The 20,828-nt window shown below is 46.1% G+C and overlaps 13 non-coding genes across 13 annotated transcripts; all 13 read right to left on the reverse strand.

The window, feature by feature from the left end:
• Positions 1–1,413: 1,413 nt before the first annotated feature.
• On the reverse strand, positions 1,414–1,485 carry TRNAW-CCA (transfer RNA tryptophan (anticodon CCA)). Its single transcript has one exon. It is a non-coding gene; the product is annotated as a tRNA-Trp (tRNA).
• Positions 1,486–1,798: 313 nt separating this feature from the next.
• TRNAN-GUU (transfer RNA asparagine (anticodon GUU)) lies at positions 1,799–1,872 on the reverse strand. The gene has a single exon. It is a non-coding gene; the product is annotated as a tRNA-Asn (tRNA).
• A 4,039-nt stretch (positions 1,873–5,911) lies between these two features.
• TRNAW-CCA (transfer RNA tryptophan (anticodon CCA)) lies at positions 5,912–5,983 on the reverse strand. The gene has a single exon. It is a non-coding gene; the product is annotated as a tRNA-Trp (tRNA).
• Positions 5,984–6,296: 313 nt separating this feature from the next.
• Positions 6,297–6,370, reverse strand: TRNAN-GUU (transfer RNA asparagine (anticodon GUU)). The gene has a single exon. It is a non-coding gene; the product is annotated as a tRNA-Asn (tRNA).
• A 1,789-nt stretch (positions 6,371–8,159) lies between these two features.
• TRNAW-CCA (transfer RNA tryptophan (anticodon CCA)) lies at positions 8,160–8,231 on the reverse strand. Its single transcript has one exon. It is a non-coding gene; the product is annotated as a tRNA-Trp (tRNA).
• Positions 8,232–8,544: 313 nt separating this feature from the next.
• Positions 8,545–8,618, reverse strand: TRNAN-GUU (transfer RNA asparagine (anticodon GUU)). The gene has a single exon. It is a non-coding gene; the product is annotated as a tRNA-Asn (tRNA).
• A 2,175-nt stretch (positions 8,619–10,793) lies between these two features.
• On the reverse strand, positions 10,794–10,867 carry TRNAN-GUU (transfer RNA asparagine (anticodon GUU)). Its single transcript has one exon. It is a non-coding gene; the product is annotated as a tRNA-Asn (tRNA).
• A 1,789-nt stretch (positions 10,868–12,656) lies between these two features.
• On the reverse strand, positions 12,657–12,728 carry TRNAW-CCA (transfer RNA tryptophan (anticodon CCA)). The gene has a single exon. It is a non-coding gene; the product is annotated as a tRNA-Trp (tRNA).
• A 313-nt stretch (positions 12,729–13,041) lies between these two features.
• On the reverse strand, positions 13,042–13,115 carry TRNAN-GUU (transfer RNA asparagine (anticodon GUU)). The gene has a single exon. It is a non-coding gene; the product is annotated as a tRNA-Asn (tRNA).
• Positions 13,116–15,291: 2,176 nt separating this feature from the next.
• On the reverse strand, positions 15,292–15,365 carry TRNAN-GUU (transfer RNA asparagine (anticodon GUU)). Its single transcript has one exon. It is a non-coding gene; the product is annotated as a tRNA-Asn (tRNA).
• A 2,174-nt stretch (positions 15,366–17,539) lies between these two features.
• TRNAN-GUU (transfer RNA asparagine (anticodon GUU)) lies at positions 17,540–17,613 on the reverse strand. The gene has a single exon. It is a non-coding gene; the product is annotated as a tRNA-Asn (tRNA).
• Positions 17,614–19,402: 1,789 nt separating this feature from the next.
• Positions 19,403–19,474, reverse strand: TRNAW-CCA (transfer RNA tryptophan (anticodon CCA)). Its single transcript has one exon. It is a non-coding gene; the product is annotated as a tRNA-Trp (tRNA).
• Positions 19,475–19,787: 313 nt separating this feature from the next.
• On the reverse strand, positions 19,788–19,861 carry TRNAN-GUU (transfer RNA asparagine (anticodon GUU)). Its single transcript has one exon. It is a non-coding gene; the product is annotated as a tRNA-Asn (tRNA).
• Positions 19,862–20,828: the final 967 nt, after the last annotated feature.

Genomic DNA, 20,828 nt, shown 5'->3' on the forward strand with positions numbered 1-20,828 from the left:
TGCGCCACAGAGACTCACTGGCATGTGTGTTCTGCCTTTGGCCTGATTGCATTGCTATTTTTTTCTGATTGGCAGAAAACCTGAACTTTTTTCTGAAAAAGGCATGCCTCTCTTAGCACTGCAGTGCATTAGACTGCTCCCTTGCTTCCCTGAGTCCCCAAATACACAACCACCTTGGGCACAATAGAAGACACATTCCAGCAGATTTAGCAAGAGTGCACCAAGGATTCTATATGTAGGTACCTTGCTGAGAAGCAAGACCTGCAGTTGCATTCTTCTGTTAAAAGAGGGCAGCAGAGTGCACCAAGAGAACTTGGGGGAAGTAGCTTATGTTAACTACTTGCCATGCTCTTTATAGATCCCTCTGTTTGACTGGGTGAATTCTAATTTCTGGGGTAGAGTAAGCAATTTTTGGATCTAGATGCTGTGCGCAAGAGGAATGCTATATACTCCACTGTACTGCTACTGAAAAGTTACCAATTTTACAGGATGTTCAGGTAAGCTTTGTTTCAGAAAACAACTTGCTAGAGGCACTAAGACAGATTACTGGGACAAAGGAAGAGGGTTTGGGGATTAGCACATCTCCTATGAAAGGTACAGTCACGCCCGAGACAACTCTGAGTGTCACCTCAAATTCTAAGAAATGCAAACTAAGGACCTACGCTTTTTATTGCCAATGGATCTTTGTGTTTCAGACAAATGTGCACGCCTCCCAGAGCCCCTTGCAATGCACTTAGGGAAAGGGGGGAAGGTGCTGTGAAGCCCTCTCGCTGACAATGTCTCTCTTGTCTATAATGTAACTATGAGAGAGAGAGAAATAGGCAATGCGAGAGTGAAAAAGTAAAATGGAAATGTGTCTACTGAGACCAGTATAAGGGGAAATCCTCACAATCCAGGACCGACAGTTGATTGGGAGGGCGCTTACAGGTTTCCGACACCAGACCGGTACCTGAACTCACAAACCCAAACTGCAAAGTGATGCCCATTGCCACTAGACTGCCGACCCCCTTTCGGGGCCCCAACATATATCCTTTAGTCACACCTAGAGTTCCCAGGACAGTGCAGCATTCAGCGATTACACGAAAATATTGAAAGCGCAAGGAGGCCATGCAAATGGCAGAGGTATGCTTTACAAAGCCCACGTAGCGTGCACAAAACAGCACATCAGTCAGGCCCACTTGAAGAGATGGTAAAGAGGAAATACTTCTGCTGCATCCAGTAAAACATAGAGATTGGCCTGCTTTAAAGGTTGACCATGTCCTTCATGGGTGTCTGTCAATATGATACTTCCCTGCTGCAAAGTTTACATTCGAAACGCCAGAACAACTAGGCCCAGAGCACAAAGATGCAGTCAGGTTGAAATAACGAGATACTGAAGAGCAATTTTGTATTTCAGAGTGGGAAAAGGAAGTATGACCCCGAAGTGATTTGAACACACAACCTTCTGATCTGGAGTCAGACGCACTACCATTGCGCCACGAGGTCCTTGTGGCAATCCACCTGGTGTGTCTGATGACAGAATAAAGGTAGGAGACGTACATCCACCTGCAGAGCCTCATTGCTTCTTTAGGTAGACTGGCTAGGATAGCTTCCTTCTGTGCAATAGTACACGCTGCAGCCAAACCCTTCCCATGAAGTCTTGATGTTTATGAATTGAATGGCAAGTTTTGAAAAACTAAAGCAAGCGAGAAGAATTGCTTACAGTTTATTGGATTTTTTGGACGTCAGCAGACGAGACCTGCGAGAGGTAAACAGAAGTTCATAGTTGGTCATGCTGAATTTTTGAGCCAAAATGCATCGTCCCTGGGTGGGCTTGAACCACCAACCTTTCGGTTAACAGCCGAACGCGCTAACCGATTGCGCCACAGAGACTCATGCAGTGCTTACACTGGGGCCTGATTGGTGTGCTGTTTGCTTATGCTTCCCAGGCAACCTGAAAATATTTCTAAAATAGCTCTATTTCCCACAGCAAATCAGGGTATCAAGCACTTCCCTACCTCCCCTAATCCACAAACACAGGGGATTTAGTAGAGGACAGAGCCCATCAACAGTGCACCAAATGTCCTCTGTGTAGGCATAACTTGCTATGAGGAGAAAGCCACAGTTGCGCACTTGTGTTAAAAGGGGACAGTAGGCTGAACCCAGAGAACACGGGAGAAATGACTCAGGTTTACTGAGTGGAACACTCTGTGTCTTTGTGCCAAAAACAGCAGCGTCTTTTCGGTTAACAGCCGAACGCGCTAACCAATTGTGCCACAGAGACTCACTGGCATGTGTGTTCTGCCTTTGGCCTGATTGCATTGCTATTTTTTTCTGATTGGCAGAAAACCTGAACTTTTTTCTGAAAAAGGCATGCCTCTCTTAGCACTGCAGTGCATTAGACTGCTCCCTTGCTTCCCTGAGTCCCCAAATACACAACCACCTTGGGCACAATAGAAGACACATTCCAGCAGATTTAGCAAGAGTGCACGAAGGTTTCTATATGTAGGTACCTTGCTGAGAAGCAAGACTTGCAGTTGCATTCTTCTGTTAAAAGAGGGCAGCAGAGTGCACCAAGAGAACTTGGGGGAAGTAGCTTATGTTAACTACTTGCCATGCTCTTTATAGATCCCTCTGTTTGACTGGGTGAATTCTAATTTCTGGGGTAGAGTAAGCAATTTTTGGATCTAGATGCTGTGCGCAACAGGAATGCTATATACTGCACTGTACTGCTACTGAAAAGTTACCAATTTTACAGGATGTTCAGGTAAGCTTTGTTTCAGAAAACAACTTGCTAGAGGCACTAAGACAGATTACTGGGACAAAGGAAGAGGGTTTGGGGATTAGCACATCTCCTATGAAAGGTACAGTCACGCCCGAGACAACTCTGAGTGTCACCTCAAATTCTAAGAAATGCAAACTAGGGACCCACGCTTTTTATTGCCAGTGGATCTTTGTGTTTCAGACAAATGTGCACGCCTCCCAGAGCCCCTTGCAATGCACTTAGGGAAATGGGGGAAGGTGCTGTGAAGCCCTCTCGCTGACAATGTCTCTCTTGTCTATAATGTATCTATGAGAGAGAGAGAAATAGGCAATGCGAGAGTGAAAAAGTAAAATGGAAATGTGTCTACTGAGACCAGTATAAGGGGAAATCCTCACAATACAGGACCGACAGTTGATTGGGAGGGCGCTTACAGGTTTCCGACACCAGACCGGTACCTGAACTCACAAACCCAAACTGCAAAGTGATGGGCATTGCCACTAGACTGCCGACCCCCTTTCGGGGCCCCAACATATATCCTTTAGTCACACCTAGAGTTCCCAGGACAGTGCAGCATTCAGCGATTACACGAAAATATTGACAGCGCTAGGAGGCCATGCAAATGGCAGAGGTATGCTTTACAAAGCCCACGTAGCGTGCACAAAACAGCACATCAGTCAGGCCCACTTGAAGAGATGGTAAAGAGGAAATACTTCTGCTGCATCCAGTAAAACATAGAGATTGGCCTGCTTTAAAGGTTGACCATGTCCTTCATGGGTGTCTGTCAATATGATACTTCCCTGCTGCAAAGCTTACATTCGAAACGCCAGAACAACTAGGCCCAGAGCACAAAGATGCAGTCAGGTTGAAATAACGAGATACTGAAGAGCAATTTTGTATTTCAGAGTGGGAAAAGCAAATATGACCCCGACGTGATTTGAACACGCAACCTTCTGATCTAAAGTCAGACGCGCTACCATTGCGCCACGAGGTCCTTGTGGCAATCCACCTGGTGTGTCTGATGACAGAATAAATGTAGGAGACGTACATGCACCTGCAGAGCCTCATTGCTTCTTTAGGTAGACTGGCTAGGATAGCTTCCTTCTCTGCATCCGTACACGCTGCAGCCAAACCCTTCCCATGAAGTCTTGATGTTTATGAATTGAATGGCAAGTTTTGAAAAACTAAAGCAAGCGAGAAGAATTGCTTGCAGTTTATTGGATTTTTTGGACGTCAGCAGACGAGACCTGCGAGAGGTAAACAGAAGTTCATAGTTGGTCATGCTGAATTTTTGAGCCAAAATGCATCGTCCCTGGGTGGGCTTGAACCACCAACTTTTTGGTTAACAGCCGAACGCGCTAACCGATTGCGCCACAGAGACTCATGCAGTGCTTACACTGGGGCCTGATTGGTGTGCTGTTTGCTTATGCTCCCCAGGCAACCTGAAAATATTTCTAAAATAGCTCTATTTCCCACAGCAAATCAGTGTATCAAGTACTTCCCTACCTCCTGTAATCCACAAACACAGGGGATTTAGTAGAGGACAGAGCCCATCAACAGTGCACCAAATGCCCTCTGTGTAGGCATAACTTGCTATGAGGAGAAAGCCACAGTTGCGCACTTGTGTTAAAAGGGGACAGTAGGCTGAACCCAGAGAACACGGGAGAAATGACTCAGGTTTACTGAGTGGAACACTCTGTGTCTTTGTGCCCAAAACAGCAGCGTCTTTTCGGTTAACAGCCGAACGCGCTAACCAATTGCGCCACAGAGACTCACTGGCATGTGTGTTCTGCCTTTGGCCTGATTGCATTGCTATTTTTTTCTGATTGGCACAAAACCTGAACTTTTTTCTGAAAAAGGCATGCCTCTCTTAGCACTGCAGTGCATTAGACTGCTCCCTTGCTTCCCTGAGTCCCCAAATACACAACCACCTTGGGCACAATAGAAGACACATTCCAGCAGATTTAGCAAGAGTGCACCAAGGTTTCTATATGTAGGTACCTTGCTGAGAAGCAAGACCTGCAGTTGCATTCTTCTGTTAAAAGAGGGCAGCAGAGTGCACCAAGAGAACTTGGGGGAAGTAGCTTATGTTAACTACTTGCCATGATCTTTATAGATCCCTCTATTTGACTGGGTGAATTCTAATTTCTGGGGTAGAGTAAGCAATTTTTGGATCTAGATGCTGTGCGCAACAGGAATGCTATATACTGCACTGTACTGCTACTAAAAAGTTACCAATTTTACAGGATGTTCAGGTAAGCTTTGTTTCAGAAAACAACTTGCTAGAGGCCCTAGGACAGATTACTGGGACAAAGGAAGAGAGTTTGGGGATTAGCACATCTCCTATGAAAGGTACAGTCACGCCCGAGACAACTCTGAGTGCCTCCTCAAATTCTAAGAAATGCGAACTGGGGTCCTACGCTTTTTATTGCCAGTGGATCTTTGTGTTTCAGACAAATGTGCACGCCTCCCAGAGCCCCATGCAATGCACTTAGGGAAATGGGGGAAGGTGCTGTGAAGCCCTCTCGCTGACAATGTCTCTCTTGTCTATAATGTAACTATGAGAGAGAGAGAAATAGGCAATGCGAGAGTGAAAAAGTAAAATGGAAATGTGTCTACTGAGACCAGTATAAGGGGAAATCCTCACAATCCAGGACCGACAGTTGATTGGGAGGGCGCTTACAGTTTTCTGACACCAGACCGGTACCTGAACTCACAAACCCAAACTGCAAAGTGATGGGCATTGCCACTAGACTGCCGACCCCCTTTCGGGGCCCCAGCATATATCCTTTAGTCACACCTAGAGTTCCCAGGACAGTGCAGCATTCAGCGATTACACGAAAATATTGACAGCGCTAGGAGGCCATGCAAATGGCAGAGGTATGCTTTACAAAGCCCACGTAGTGTGCACAAAACAGCACATCAGTCAGGCCCACTTGAAGAGATGGTAAAGACGAAATACTTCTGCTGCATCCAGTAAAACATAGAGATTGGCCTGCTTTAAAGTTTGACCATGTCCTTCATGGGTGTCTGTCAATATGATACTTCCCTGCTGCAAAGCTTACATTCGAAACGCCAGAACAACTAGGCCCAGAGCACAAAGATGCAGTCAGGTTGAAATAACGAGATACTGAAGAGCAATTTTATATTTCAGAGTGGGAAAAGCAAATATGCCCCCGACGTGATTTGAACACGAAACCTTCTGATCTGGAGTCAGACGCGCTACCATTGCGCCACGAGGTCCTTGCGGCAGTTCACCTGGTGTGTCTGATGACAGAATAAAGGTAGGAGACGTACATGCACCTGCAGAGCCTCATTGCTTCTTTAAGTAGACTGGCTAGGATAGCTTCCTTCTGTGCATCAGTACACGCTGCAGCCAAACCCTTCCCATGAAGTCTTGATGTTTATGAATTGAATGGCAAGTTTTGAAAAACTAAAGCAAGCGAGAAGAATTGCTTGCAGTTTATTGGATTTTTTGGACGTCAGCAGACGAGACCTGCGAGAGGTAAACAGAAGTCCATAGTTGGTCACGCTGAATTTTTGAGCCAAAATGTACCGTCCCTGGGTGGGCTTGAACCACCAACCTTTCGGTTAACAGCCGAACGCGCTAACCGATTGCGCCACTGAGACTCATGCAGTTCTTACACAGGGGCCTGATTGGTGTGCTGTTTGCTTATGCTTCCCAGGCAACCTGAAAATATTTCTAAAATAGCTCTATTTCCCACAGCAAATCAGGGTATCAAGCACTTCCCTACCTCCCCTAATCCACAAACACAGGGGATTTAGTAGAGGACAGAGCCCATCAACAGTGCACCAAATGTCCTCTGTATAGGCATAACTTGCTATGAGGAGAAAGCCACAGTTGCGCACTTGTGTTAAAAGGGGACAGTAGGCTGAACCCAGAGAACACGGGAGAAATGACTCAGGTTTACTGAGTGGAACACTCTGTGTCTTTGTGCCAAAAACAGCAGCGTCTTTTCGGTTAACAGCCGAACGCGCTAACCAATTGCGCCTCAGAGACTCACTGGCATGTGTGTTCTGCCTTTGGCCTGATTGCATTGCTATTTTTTTCTGATTGGCAGAAAACCTGAACTTTTTTCTGAAAAAGGCATGCCTCTCTTAGCACTGCAGTGCATTAGACTGCTCCCTTGCTTCCCTGAGTCCCCAAATACACAACCACCTTGGGCACAATAGAAGACACATTCCAGCAGATTTAGCAAGAGTGCACCAAGGATTCTATATGTAGGTACCTTGCTGAGAAGCAAGACCTGCAGTTGCATTCTTCTGTTAAAAGAGGGCAGCAGAGTGCACCAAGAGAACTTGGGGGAAGTAGCTTATGTTAACTACTTGCCATGCTCTTTATAGATCCCTCTGTTTGACTGGGTGAATTCTAATTTCTGGGGTAGAGTAAGCAATTTTTGGATCTAGATGCTGTGCGCAACAGGAATGCTATATACTGCACTGTACTGCTACTGAAAAGTTACCAATTTTACAGGATGTTCAGGTAAGCTTTGTTTCAGAAAACAACTTGCTAGAGGCACTAAGACAGATTACTGGGACAAAGGAAGAGGGTTTGGGGATTAGCACATCTCCTATGAAAGGTACAGTCACGCCCGAGACAACTCTGAGTGTCACCTCAAATTTTAAGAAATGCAAACTAGGGACCTACGCTTTTTATTGCCAGTGGATCTTTGTGTTTCAGACAAATGTGCACGCCTCCCAGAGCCCCATGCTATGCACTTAGGGAAATGGGGGAAGGTGCTGTGCAACCCTCTCGCTGACAATGTCTCTCTTGTCTATAATGTATCTATGAGAGAGAGAGAAATAGGCAATGCGAGAGTGAAAAAGTAAAATGGAAATGTGTCTACTGAGACCAGTATAAGGGGAAATCCTCACAATCCAGGACCGACAGTTGATTGGGAGGGCGCTTACAGGTTTCCGACACCAGACCGGTACCTGAACTCACAAACCCAAACTGCAAAGTGATGGGCATTGCCACTAGACTGCCGACCCCCTTTCGGGCCCCAGCATATATCCTTTAGTCACACCTAGAGTTCCCAGGACAGTGCAGCATTCAGCGATTACACGAAAATATTGACAGCGCTAGGAGGCCATGCAAATGGCAGAGGTATGCTTTACAAAGCCGACGTAGCTTGCACAAAACAGCACATCAGTCAGGCCCACTTGAAGAGATGGTAAAGAGGAAATACTTCTGCTGCATCCAGTAAAACATAGAGATTGGCCTGCTTTAAAGGTTGACCATGTCCTTCATGGTTGTCTGTCAATATGATACTTCCCTGCTGCAAAGTTTACATTCGAAACGCCAGAACAACTAGGCCCAGAGCACAAAGATGCAGTCAGGTTGAAATAACGAGATACTGAAGAGCAATTTTGTATTTCAGAGTGGGAAAAGGAAGTATGACCCCGACGTGATTTGAACACACAACCTTCTGATCTGGAGTCAGACGCACTACCATTGCGCCACGAGGTCCTTGTGGCAATCCACCTGGTGTGTCTGATGACAGAATAAAGGTAGGAGACGTACATGCACCTGCAGAGCCTCATTGCCTCTTTAGGTAGACTGGCTAGGATAGCTTCCTTCTGTGCATCAGTACACGCTGCAGCCAAACCCTTCCCATGAAGTCTTGATGTTTATGAATTGAATGGCAAGTTTTGAAAAACTAAAGCAAGCGAGAAGAATTGCTTACAGTTTATTGGATTTTTTGGACGTCAGCAGACGAGACCTGCGAGAGGTAAACAGAAGTTCATAGTTGGTCATGCTGAATTTTTGAGCCAAAATGCATCGTCCCTGGGTGGGCTTGAACCACCAACCTTTTGGTTAACAGCCGAACGCGCTAACCGATTGCGCCACAGAGACTCATGCAGTGCTTACACTGGGGCCTGATTGGTGTGCTGTTTGCTTATGCTCCCCAGGCAACCTGAAAATATTTCTAAAATAGCTCTATTTCCCACAGCAAATCAGGGTATCAAGTACTTCCCTACCTCCCGTAATCCACAAACACAGGGGATTTAGTAGAGGACAGAGCCCATCAACAGTGCACCAAATGCCCTCTGTGTAGGCATAACTTGCTATGAGGAGAAAGCCACAGTTGCGCACTTGTGTTAAAAGGGGACAGTAGGCTGAACCCAGAGAACACGGGAGAAATGACTCAGGTTTACTGAGTGGAACACTCTGTGTCTTTGTGCCCAAAACAGCAGCGTCTTTTCGGTTAACAGCCGAACTCGCTAACCAATTGCGCCACAGAGACTCACTGGCATGTGTGTTCTGCCTTTGGCCTGATTGCATTGCTATTTTTTTCTGATTGGCACAAAACCTGAACTTTTTTCTGAAAAAGGCATGCCTCTCTTAGCACTGCAGTGCATTAGACTGCTCCCTTGCTTCCCTGAGTCCCCAAATACACAACCACCTTGGGCACAATAGAAGACACATTCCAGCAGATTTAGCAAGAGTGCACCAAGGTTTCTATATGTAGGTACCTTGCTGAGAAGCAAGACCTGCAGTTGCATTCTTCTGTTAAAAGAGGGCAGCAGAGTGCACCAAGAGAACTTGGGGGAAGTAGCTTATGTTAACTACTTGCCATGATCTTTATAGATCCCTCTGTTTGACTGGGTGAATTCTAATTTCTGGGGTAGAGTAAGCAATTTTTGGATCTAGATGCTGTGCGCAACAGGAATGCTATATACTGCACTGTACTGCTACTAAAAAGTTACCAATTTTACAGGATGTTCAGGTAAGCTTTGTTTCAGAAAACAACTTGCTAGAGGCCCTAGGACAGATTACTGGGACAAAGGAAGAGAGTTTGGGGATTAGCACATCTCCTATGAAAGGTACAGTCACGCCCGAGACAACTCTGAGTGCCTCCTCAAATTCTAAGAAATGCGAACTGGGGTCCTACGCTTTTTATTGCCAGTGGATCTTTGTGTTTCAGACAAATGTGCACACCTCCCAGAGCCCCATGCAATGCACTTAGGGAAAGGGGGGAAGGTGCTGTGAAGCCCTCTCGCTGACAATGTCTCTCTTGTCTATAATGTAACTATGAGAGAGAGAGAAATAGGCAATGCGAGAGTGAAAAAGTAAAATGGAAATGTGTCTACTGAGACCAGTATAAGGGGAAATCCTCACAATCCAGGACCGACAGTTGATTGGGAGGGCGCTTACAGGTTTCCGACACCAGACCGGTACCTGAACTCACAAACCCAAACTGCAAAGTGATGCCCATTGCCACTAGACTGCCGACCCCCTTTCGGGGCCCCAACATATATCCTTTAGTCACACCTAGAGTTCCCAGGACAGTGCAGCATTCAGCGATTACACGAAAATATTGACAGCGCTAGGAGGCCATGCAAATGGCAGAGGTATGCTTTACAAAGCCCACGTAGCGTGCACAAAACAGCACATCAGTCAGGCCCACTTGAAGAGATGGTAAAGAGGAAATACTTCTGCTGCATCCAGTAAAACATAGAGATTGGCCTGCTTTAAAGGTTGACCATGTCCTTCATGGGTGTCTGTCAATATGATACTTCCCTGCTGCAAAGCTTACATTCGAAACGCCAGAACAACTAGGCCCAGAGCACAAAGATGCAGTCAGGTTGAAATAACGAGATACTGAAGAGCAATTTTATATTTCAGAGTGGGAAAAGCAAATATGCCCCCGACGTGATTTGAACACTAAACCTTCTGATCTGGAGTCAGACGCGCTACCATTGCGCCACGAGGTCCTTGCGGCAGTTCACCTGGTGTGTCTGATGACAGAATAAAGGTAGGAGACGTACATGCACCTGCAGAGCCTCATTGCTTCTTTAAGTAGACTGGCTAGGATAGCTTCCTTCTGTGCATCAGTACACGCTGCAGCCAAACCCTTCCCATGAAGTCTTGATGTTTATGAATTGAATGGCAAGTTTTGAAAAACTAAAGCAAGCGAGAAGAATTGCTTGCAGTTTATTGGATTTTTTGGACGTCAGCAGACGAGATCTGCGAGAGGTAAACAGAAGTCCATAGTTGGTCACGCTGAATTTTTCAGCCAAAATGCACCGTCCCTGGGTGGGCTTGAACCACCAAACTTTCAGTTAACAGCCGAACGCGCTAACCGATTGCGCCACAGAGACTCATGCAGTTCTTACACAGGGGCCTGATTGGTGTGCTGTTTGCTTATGCTTCCCAGGCAACCTGAAAATATTTCTAAAATAGCTCTATTTCCCACAGCAAATCAGGGTATCAAGCACTTCCCTACCTCCCCTAATCCACAAACACAGGGGATTTAGTAGAGGACAGAGCCCATCAACAGTGCACCAAATGTCCTCTGTATAGGCATAACTTGCTATGAGGAGAAAGCCACAGTTGCGCACTTGTGTTAAAAGGGGACAGTAGGCTGAACCCAGAGAACACGGGAGAAATGACTCAGGTTTACTGAGTGGAACACTCTGTGTCTTTGTGCCAAAAACAGCAGCGTCTTTTCGGTTAACAGCCGAACGCGCTAACCAATTGCGCCACAGAGACTCACTGGCATGTGTGTTCTGCCTTTGGCCTGATTGCATTGCTATTTTTTTCTGATTGGCAGAAAACCTGAACTTTTTTCTGAAAAAGGCATGCCTCTCTTAGCACTGCAGTGCATTAGACTGCTCCCTTGCTTCCCTGAGTCCCCAAATACACAACCACCTTGGGCACAATAGAAGACACATTCCAGCAGATTTAGCAAGAGTGCACCAAGGATTCTATATGTAGGTACCTTGCTGAGAAGCAAGACCTGCAGTTGCATTCTTCTGTTAAAAGAGGGCAGCAGAGTGCACCAAGAGAACTTGGGGGAAGTAGCTTATGTTAACTACTTGCCATGCTCTTTATAGATCCCTCTGTTTGACTGGGTGAATTCTAATTTCTGGGGTAGAGTAAGCAATTTTTGGATCTAGATGCTGTGCGCAACAGGAATGCTATATACTGCATTGTACTGCTACTGAAAAGTTACCAATTTTACAGGATGTTCAGGTAAGCTTTGTTTCAGAAAACAACTTGCTAGAGGCACTAAGACAGATTACTGGGACAAAGGAAGAGGGTTTGGGGATTAGCACATCTCCTATGAAAGGTACAGTCACGCCCGAGACAACTCTGAGTGTCACCTCAAATTCTAAGAAATGCAAACTAGGGACCTACGCTTTTTATTGCCAGTGGATCTTTGTGTTTCAGACAAATGTGCACGCCTCCCAGAGCCCCTTGCAATGCACTTAGGGAAATGGGGGAAGGTGCTGTGAAGCCCTCTCGCTGACAATGTCTCTCTTGTCTATAATGTATCTATGAGAGAGAGAGAAATAGGCAATGCGAGAGTGAAAAAGTAAAATGGAAATGTGTCTACTGAGACCAGTATAAGGGGAAATCCTCACAATCCAGGACCGACAGTTGATTGGGAGGGCGCTTACAGGTTTCCGACACCAGACCGGTACCTGAACTCACAAACCCAAACTGCAAAGTGATGGGCATTGCCACTAGACTGCCGACCCCCTTTCGGGCCCCAGCATATATCCTTTAGTCACACCTAGAGTTCCCAGGACAGTGCAGCATTCAGCGATTACACGAAAATATTGACAGCGCTAGGAGGCCATGCAAATGGCAGAGGTATGCTTTACAAAGCCCACGTAGCGTGCACAAAACAGCACATCAGTCAGGCCCACTTGAAGAGATGGTAAAGAGGAAATACTTCTGCTGCATCCAGTAAAACATAGAGATTGGCCTGCTTTAAAGGTTGACCATGTCCTTCATGGTTGTCTGTCAATATGATACTTCCCTGCTGCAAAGCTTACATTCGAAACGCCAGAACAACTAGGCCCAGAGCACAAAGATGCAGTCAGGTTGAAATAACGAGATACTGAAGAGCAATTTTGTATTTCAGAGTGGGAAAAGGAAGTATGACCCCGACGTGATTTGAACACACAACCTTCTGATCTGGAGTCAGACGCGCTACCATTGCGCCACGAGGTCCTTGTGGCAATCCACCTGGTGTGTCTGATGACAGAATAAAGGTAGGAGACGTACATGGACCTGCAGAGCCTCATTGCTTCTTTAAGTAGACTGGCTAGGATAGCTTCCTTCTGTGCATCAGTACACGCTGCAGCCAAACCCTTCCCATGAAGTCTTGATGTTTATGAATTGAATGGCAAGTTTTGAAAAACTAAAGCAAGCGAGAAGAATTGCTTGCAGTTTATTGGATTTTTTGGACGTCAGCAGACGAGACCTGCGAGAGGTAAACAGAAGTTCATAGTTGGTCATGCTGAATTTTTGAGCCAAAATGCATCGTCCCTGGGTGGGCTTGAACCACCAACCTTTCGGTTAACAGCCGAACGCGCTAACCGATTGCGCCACAGAGACTCATGCAGTGCTTACACTGGGGCCTGATTGGTGTGCTGTTTGCTTATGCTTCCCAGGCAACCTGAAAATATTTCTAAAATAGCTCTATTTCCCACAGCAAATCAGGGTATCAAGCACTTCCCTACCTCCCCTAATCCACAAACACAGGGGATTTAGTAGAGGACAGAGCCCATCAACAGTGCACCAAATGTCCTCTGTGTAGGCATTACTTGCTATGAGGAGAAAGCCACAGTTGCGCACTTGTGTTAAAAGGGGACAGTAGGCTGAACCCAGAGAACACGGGAGAAATGACTCAGGTTTACTGAGTGGAACACTCTGTGGGTTTGTGCCAAAAACAGCAGCGTCTTTTCGGTTAACAGCCGAACGCGCTAACCAATTGTGCCACAGAGACTCACTGGCATGTGTGTTCTGCCTTTGGCCTGATTGCATTGCTATTTTTTTCTGATTGGCAGAAAACCTGAACTTTTTTCTGAAAAAGGCATGCCTCTCTTAGCACTGCAGTGCATTAGACTGCTCCCTTGCTTCCCTGAGTCCCCAAATACACAACCACCTTGGGCACAATAGAAGACACATTCCAGCAGATTTAGTAAGAGTGCACCAAGGTTTCTATATGTAGGTACCTTGCTGAGAAGCAAGACCTGCAGTTGCATTCTTCTGTTAAAAGAGGGCAGCAGAGTGCACCAAGAGAACTTGGGGGAAGTAGCTTATGTTAACTACTTGCCATGCTCTTTATAGATCCCTCTGTTTGACTGGGTGAATTCTAATTTCTGGGGTAGAGTAAGCAATTTTTGGATCTAGATGCTGTGCGCAACAGGAATGCTATATACTGCACTGTACTGCTACTGAAAAGTTACCAATTTTACAGGATGTTCAGGTAAGCTTTGTTTCAGAAAACAACTTGCTAGAGGCCCTAGGACAGATTACTGGAACAAAGGAAGAGGGTTTGGGGATTAGCACATCTCCTATGAAAGGTACAGTCACGCCCGAGACAACTCTGAGTGCCTCCTCAAATTCTAAGAAATGCGAACTGGGGTCCTTCGCCTTTTATTGCCAGTGGATCTTTGTGTTTCAGACAAATGTGCACGCCTCCCAGAGCCCCATGCAATGCACTTAGGGAAATGGGGGAAGGTGCTGTGCAACCCTCGCGCTGACAATGTCTCTCTTGTCTATAATGTATCTATGAGAGAGAGAGAAATAGGCAATGCGAGAGTGAAAAAGTAAAATGGAAATGTGTCTACTGAGACCAGTATAAGGGGAAATCCTCACAATCCAGGACCGACAGTTGATTGGGAGGACGCTTACAGGTTTCCGACACCAGACCGGTACCTGAACTCACAAACCCAAACTGCAAAGTGATGGGCATTGCCACTAGACTGCCGACCCCCTTTCGGGGCCCCAGCATATATCCTTTAGTCACACCTAGTGTTCCCAGGACAGTGCAGCATTCAGCGATTACACGAAAATATTGACAGCGCTAGGAGGCCATGCAAATGGCAGAGGTATGCTTTACAAAGCCCACGTAGCGTGCACAAAACAGCACATCAGTCAGGCCCACTTGAAGAGATGGTAAAGAGGAAATACTTCTGCTGCATCCAGTAAAACATAGAGATTGGCCTGCTTTAAAGGTTGACCACGCCCTTCATGGGTGTCTGTCAATATGATACTTCCCTGCTGCAAAGTTTACATTCGAAACGCCAGAACAACTAGGCCCAGAGCACAAAGATGCAGTCAGGTTGAAATAACGAGATACTGAAGAGCAATTTTATATTTCAGAGTGGGAAAAGAAAATATGACCCCGACGTAATTTGAACACGCAACCTTCTCATCTGGAGTCAGACGCGCTACCATTGCGCCACGAGGTCCTTGTGGCAGTCCACCTGGTGTGTCTGATGACAGAATAAAGGTAGGAGACGTACATGCACCTGCAGAGCCTCATTGCTTCTTTAAGTAGACTGGCTAGGATAGCTTCCTTCTGTGCATCAGTACACGCTGCAGCCAAACCCTTCCCATGAAGTCTTGATGTTTATGAATTGAATGGCAAGTTTTGAAAAACTAAAGCAAGCGAGAAGAATTGCTTGCAGTTTATTGGATTTTTTTGGACGTCAGCAGACGAGACCTGCGAGAGGTAAACAGAAGTCCATAGTTGGTCACGCTGAATTTTTGAGCCAAAATGCACAGTCCCTGGGTGGGCTTGAACCACCAACCTTTCGGTTAACAGCCGAACGCGCTAACCGATTGCGCCACAGAGACTCATGCAGTGCTTACACTGGGGCCTGATTGGTGTGCTGTTTGCTTATGCTTCCCAGGCAACCTGAAAATATTTCTAAAATAGCTCTATTTCCCACACCAAATCAGGGTATCAAGCACTTCCCTACCTCCCCTAATCCACAAACACAGGGGATTTAGTAGAGGACAGAGCCCATCAACAGTGCACCAAATGTCCTCTGTGTAGGCATAACTTGCTATGAGGAGAAAGCCACAGTTGCGCACTTGTGTTAAAAGGGGACAGTAGGCTGAACCCAGAGAACACGGGAGAAATGACTCAGGTTTACGAGTGGAACACTCTGTGTCTTTGTGCCAAAAACAGCAGCGTCTTTTCGGTTAACAGCCGAACGCGCTAACCAATTGTGCCACAGAGACTCACTGGCATGTGTGTTCTGCCTTTGGCCTGATTGCATTGCTATTTTTTTCTGATTGGCAGAAAACCTGAACTTTTTTCTGAAAAAGGCATGCCTCTCTTAGCACTGCAGTGCATTAGACTGCTCCCTTGCTTCCCTGAGTCCCCAAATACAAAATCACCTTGGGCACAATAGAAGACACATTCCAGCAGATTTAGCAAGAGTGCACCAAGGTTTCTATATGTAGGTACCTTGCTGAGAAGCAAGACCTGCAGTTGCATTCTTCTGTTAAAAGAGGACAGCAGAGTGCACCAAGAGAACTTGGGGGAAGTAGCTTATGTTAACTACTTGCCATGATCTGTATAGATCCCTCTGTTTGACTGGGTGAATTCTAATTTCTTGGGTAGAGTAAGCAATTTTTGGATCTAGATGCTGTGCGCAACAGGAATGCTATATACTGCACTGTACTGCTACTGAAAAGTTACCAATTTTACAGGATGTTCAGGTAAGCTTTGTTTCAGAAAACAACTTGCTAGAGGCACTAAGACAGATTACTGGGACAAAGGAAGAGGGTTTTGGGATTAGCACATCTCCTATGAAAGGTACAGTCACGCCCGAGACAACTCTGAGTGTCACCTCAAATTCTAAGAAATGCAAACTAGGGACCTACGCTTTTTATTGCCAGTGGATCTTTGTGTTTCAGACAAATGTGCACGCCTCCCAGAGCCCCTTGCAATGCACTTAGGGAAATGGGGGAAGGTGCTGTGAAGCCCTCTCGCTGACAATGTCTCTCTTGTCTATAATGTATCTATGAGAGAGAGAGAAATAGGCAATGCGAGAGTGAAAAAGTAAAATGGAAATGTGTCTACTGAGACCAGTATAAGGGGAAATCCTCACAATCCAGGACCGACAGTTGATTGGGAGGGCGCTTACAGGTTTCCGACACCAGACCGGTACCTGAACTCACAAACCCAAACTGCAAAGTGATGGGCATTGCCACTAGACTGCCGACCCCCTTTCGGGGCCCCAGCATATATCCTTTAGTCACACCTAGAGTTCCCAGGACAGTGCAGCATTCAGCGATTACACGAAAATATTGACAGCGCTAGGAGGCCATGCAAATGGCAGAGGTATGCTTTACAAAGCCCACGTAGCGTGCACAAAACAGCACATCAGTCAGGCCCACTTGAAGAGATGGTAAAGAGGAAATACTTCTGCTGCATCCAGTAAAACATAGAGATTGGCCTGCTTTAAAGGTTGACCATGTCCTTCATGGGTGTCTGTCAATATGATACTTCCCTGCTGCAAAGCTTACATTCGAAACGCCAGAACAACTAGGCCCAGAGCACAAAGATGCAGTCAGGTTGAAATAACGAGATACTGAAGAGCAATTTTATATTTCAGAGTGGGAAAAGCAAATATGCCCCCGACGTGATTTGAACACTAAACCTTCTGATCTGGAGTCAGACGCGCTACCATTGCGCCACGAGGTCCTTGCGGCAGTTCACCTGGTGTGTCTGATGACAGAATAAAGGTAGGAGACGTACATGCACCTGCAGAGCCTCATTGCTTCTTTAAGTAGACTGGCTAGGATAGCTTCCTTCTGTGCATCAGTACACGCTGCAGCCAAACCCTTCCCATGAAGTCTTGATGTTTATGAATTGAATGGCAAGTTTTGAAAAACTAAAGCAAGCGAGAAGAATTGCTTGCAGTTTATTGGATTTTTTGGACGTCAGCAGACGAGACCTGCGAGAGGTAAACAGAAGTCCATAGTTGGTCACGCTGAATTTTTCAGCCAAAATGCACCGTCCCTGGGTGGGCTTGAACCACCAAACTTTCAGTTAACAGCCGAACGCGCTAACCGATTGCGCCACAGAGACTCATGCAGTTCTTACACAGGGGCCTGATTGGTGTGCTGTTTGCTTATGCTTCCCAGGCAACCTGAAAATATTTCTAAAATAGCTCTATTTCCCACAGCAAATCAGGGTATCAAGCACTTCCCTACCTCCCCTAATCCACAAACACAGGGGATTTAGTAGAGGACAGAGCCCATCAACAGTGCACCAAATGTCCTCTGTATAGGCATAACTTGCTATGAGGAGAAAGCCACAGTTGCGCACTTGTGTTAAAAGGGGACAGTAGGCTGAACCCAGAGAACACGGGAGAAATGACTCAGGTTTACTGAGTGGAACACTCTGTGTCTTTGTGCCAAAAACAGCAGCGTCTTTTCGGTTAACAGCCGAACGCGCTAACCAATTGCGCCACAGAGACTCACTGGCATGTGTGTTCTGCCTTTGGCCTGATTGCATTGCTATTTTTTTCTGATTGGCAGAAAACCTGAACTTTTTTCTGAAAAAGGCATGCCTCTCTTAGCACTGCAGTGCATTAGACTGCTCCCTTGCTTCCCTGAGTCCCCAAATACACAACCACCTTGGGCACAATAGAAGACACATTCCAGCAGATTTAGCAAGAGTGCACCAAGGATTCTATATGTAGGTACCTTGCTGAGAAGCAAGACCTGCAGTTGCATTCTTCTGTTAAAAGAGGGCAGCAGAGTGCACCAAGAGAACTTGGGGGAAGTAGCTTATGTTAACTACTTGCCATGCTCTTTATAGATCCCTCTGTTTGACTGGGTGAATTCTAATTTCTGGGGTAGAGTAAGCAATTTTTGGATCTAGATGCTGTGCGCAACAGGAATGCTATATACTGCATTGTACTGCTACTGAAAAGTTACCAATTTTACAGGATGTTCAGGTAAGCTTTGTTTCAGAAAACAACTTGCTAGAGGCACTAAGACAGATTACTGGGACAAAGGAAGAGGGTTTGGGGATTAGCACATCTCCTATGAAAGGTACAGTCACGCCCGAGACAACTCTGAGTGTCACCTCAAATTCTAAGAAATGCAAACTAGGGACCTACGCTTTTTATTGCCAGTGGATCTTTGTGTTTCAGACAAATGTGCACGCCTCCCAGAGCCCCTTGCAATGCACTTAGGGAAATGGGGGAAGGTGCTGTGAAGCCCTCTCGCTGACAATGTCTCTCTTGTCTATAATGTATCTATGAGAGAGAGAGAAATAGGCAATGCGAGAGTGAAAAAGTAAAATGGAAATGTGTCTACTGAGACCAGTATAAGGGGAAATCCTCACAATCCAGGACCGACAGTTGATTGGGAGGGCGCTTACAGGTTTCCGACACCAGACCGGTACCTGAACTCACAAACCCAAACTGCAAAGTGATGGGCATTGCCACTAGACTGCCGACCCCCTTTCGGGCCCCAGCATATATCCTTTAGTCACACCTAGAGTTCCCAGGACAGTGCAGCATTCAGCGATTACACGAAAATATTGACAGCGCTAGGAGGCCATGCAAATGGCAGAGGTATGCTTTACAAAGCCCACGTAGCGTGCACAAAACAGCACATCAGTCAGGCCCACTTGAAGAGATGGTAAAGAGGAAATACTTCTGCTGCATCCAGTAAAACATAGAGATTGGCCTGCTTTAAAGGTTGACCATGTCCTTCATGGTTGTCTGTCAATATGATACTTCCCTGCTGCAAAGCTTACATTCGAAACGCCAGAACAACTAGGCCCAGAGCACAAAGATGCAGTCAGGTTGAAATAACGAGATACTGAAGAGCAATTTTGTATTTCAGAGTGGGAAAAGGAAGTATGACCCCGACGTGATTTGAACACACAACCTTCTGATCTGGAGTCAGACGCACTACCATTGCGCCACGAGGTCCTTGTGGCAATCCACCTGGTGTGTCTGATGACAGAATAAAGGTAGGAGACGTACATGGACCTGCAGAGCCTCATTGCTTCTTTAAGTAGACTGGCTAGGATAGCTTCCTTCTGTGCATCAGTACACGCTGCAGCCAAACCCTTCCCATGAAGTCTTGATGTTTATGAATTGAATGGCAAGTTTTGAAAAACTAAAGCAAGCGAGAAGAATTGCTTGCAGTTTATTGGATTTTTTGGACGTCAGCAGACGAGACCTGCGAGAGGTAAACAGAAGTTCATAGTTGGTCATGCTGAATTTTTGAGCCAAAATGCATCGTCCCTGGGTGGGCTTGAACCACCAACCTTTCGGTTAACAGCCGAACGCGCTAACCGATTGCGCCACAGAGACTCATGCAGTGCTTACACTGGGGCCTGATTGGTGTGCTGTTTGCTTATGCTTCCCAGGCAACCTGAAAATATTTCTAAAATAGCTCTATTTCCCACAGCAAATCAGGGTATCAAGCACTTCCCTACCTCCCCTAATCCACAAACACAGGGGATTTAGTAGAGGACAGAGCCCATCAACAGTGCACCAAATGTCCTCTGTGTAGGCATTACTTGCTATGAGGAGAAAGCCACAGTTGCGCACTTGTGTTAAAAGGGGACAGTAGGCTGAACCCAGAGAACACGGGAGAAATGACTCAGGTTTACTGAGTGGAACACTCTGTGGGTTTGTGCCAAAAACAGCAGCGTCTTTTCGGTTAACAGCCGAACGCGCTAACCAATTGTGCCACAGAGACTCACTGGCATGTGTGTTCTGCCTTTGGCCTGATTGCATTGCTATTTTTTTCTGATTGGCAGAAAACCTGAACTTTTTTCTGAAAAAGGCATGCCTCTCTTAGCACTGCAGTGCATTAGACTGCTCCCTTGCTTCCCTGAGTCCCCAAATACACAACCACCTTGGGCACAATAGAAGACACATTCCAGCAGATTTAGTAAGAGTGCACCAAGGTTTCTATATGTAGGTACCTTGCTGAGAAGCAAGACCTGCAGTTGCATTCTTCTGTTAAAAGAGGGCAGCAGAGTGCACCAAGAGAACTTGGGGGAAGTAGCTTATGTTAACTACTTGCCATGCTCTTTATAGATCCCTCTGTTTGACTGGGTGAATTCTAATTTCTGGGGTAGAGTAAGCAATTTTTGGATCTAGATGCTGTGCGCAACAGGAATGCTATATACTGCACTGTACTGCTACTGAAAAGTTACCAATTTTACAGGATGTTCAGGTAAGCTTTGTTTCAGAAAACAACTTGCTAGAGGCCCTAGGACAGATTACTGGAACAAAGGAAGAGGGTTTGGGGATTAGCACATCTCCTATG

The sequence above is a fragment of the Ambystoma mexicanum genome, chromosome 11 (assembly GCF_040938575.1).
Source record: "Ambystoma mexicanum isolate Mex_15411 chromosome 11, UKY_AmexF1_1, whole genome shotgun sequence".
NCBI classification, from domain to species: domain Eukaryota; kingdom Metazoa; phylum Chordata; class Amphibia; order Caudata; family Ambystomatidae; genus Ambystoma; species Ambystoma mexicanum.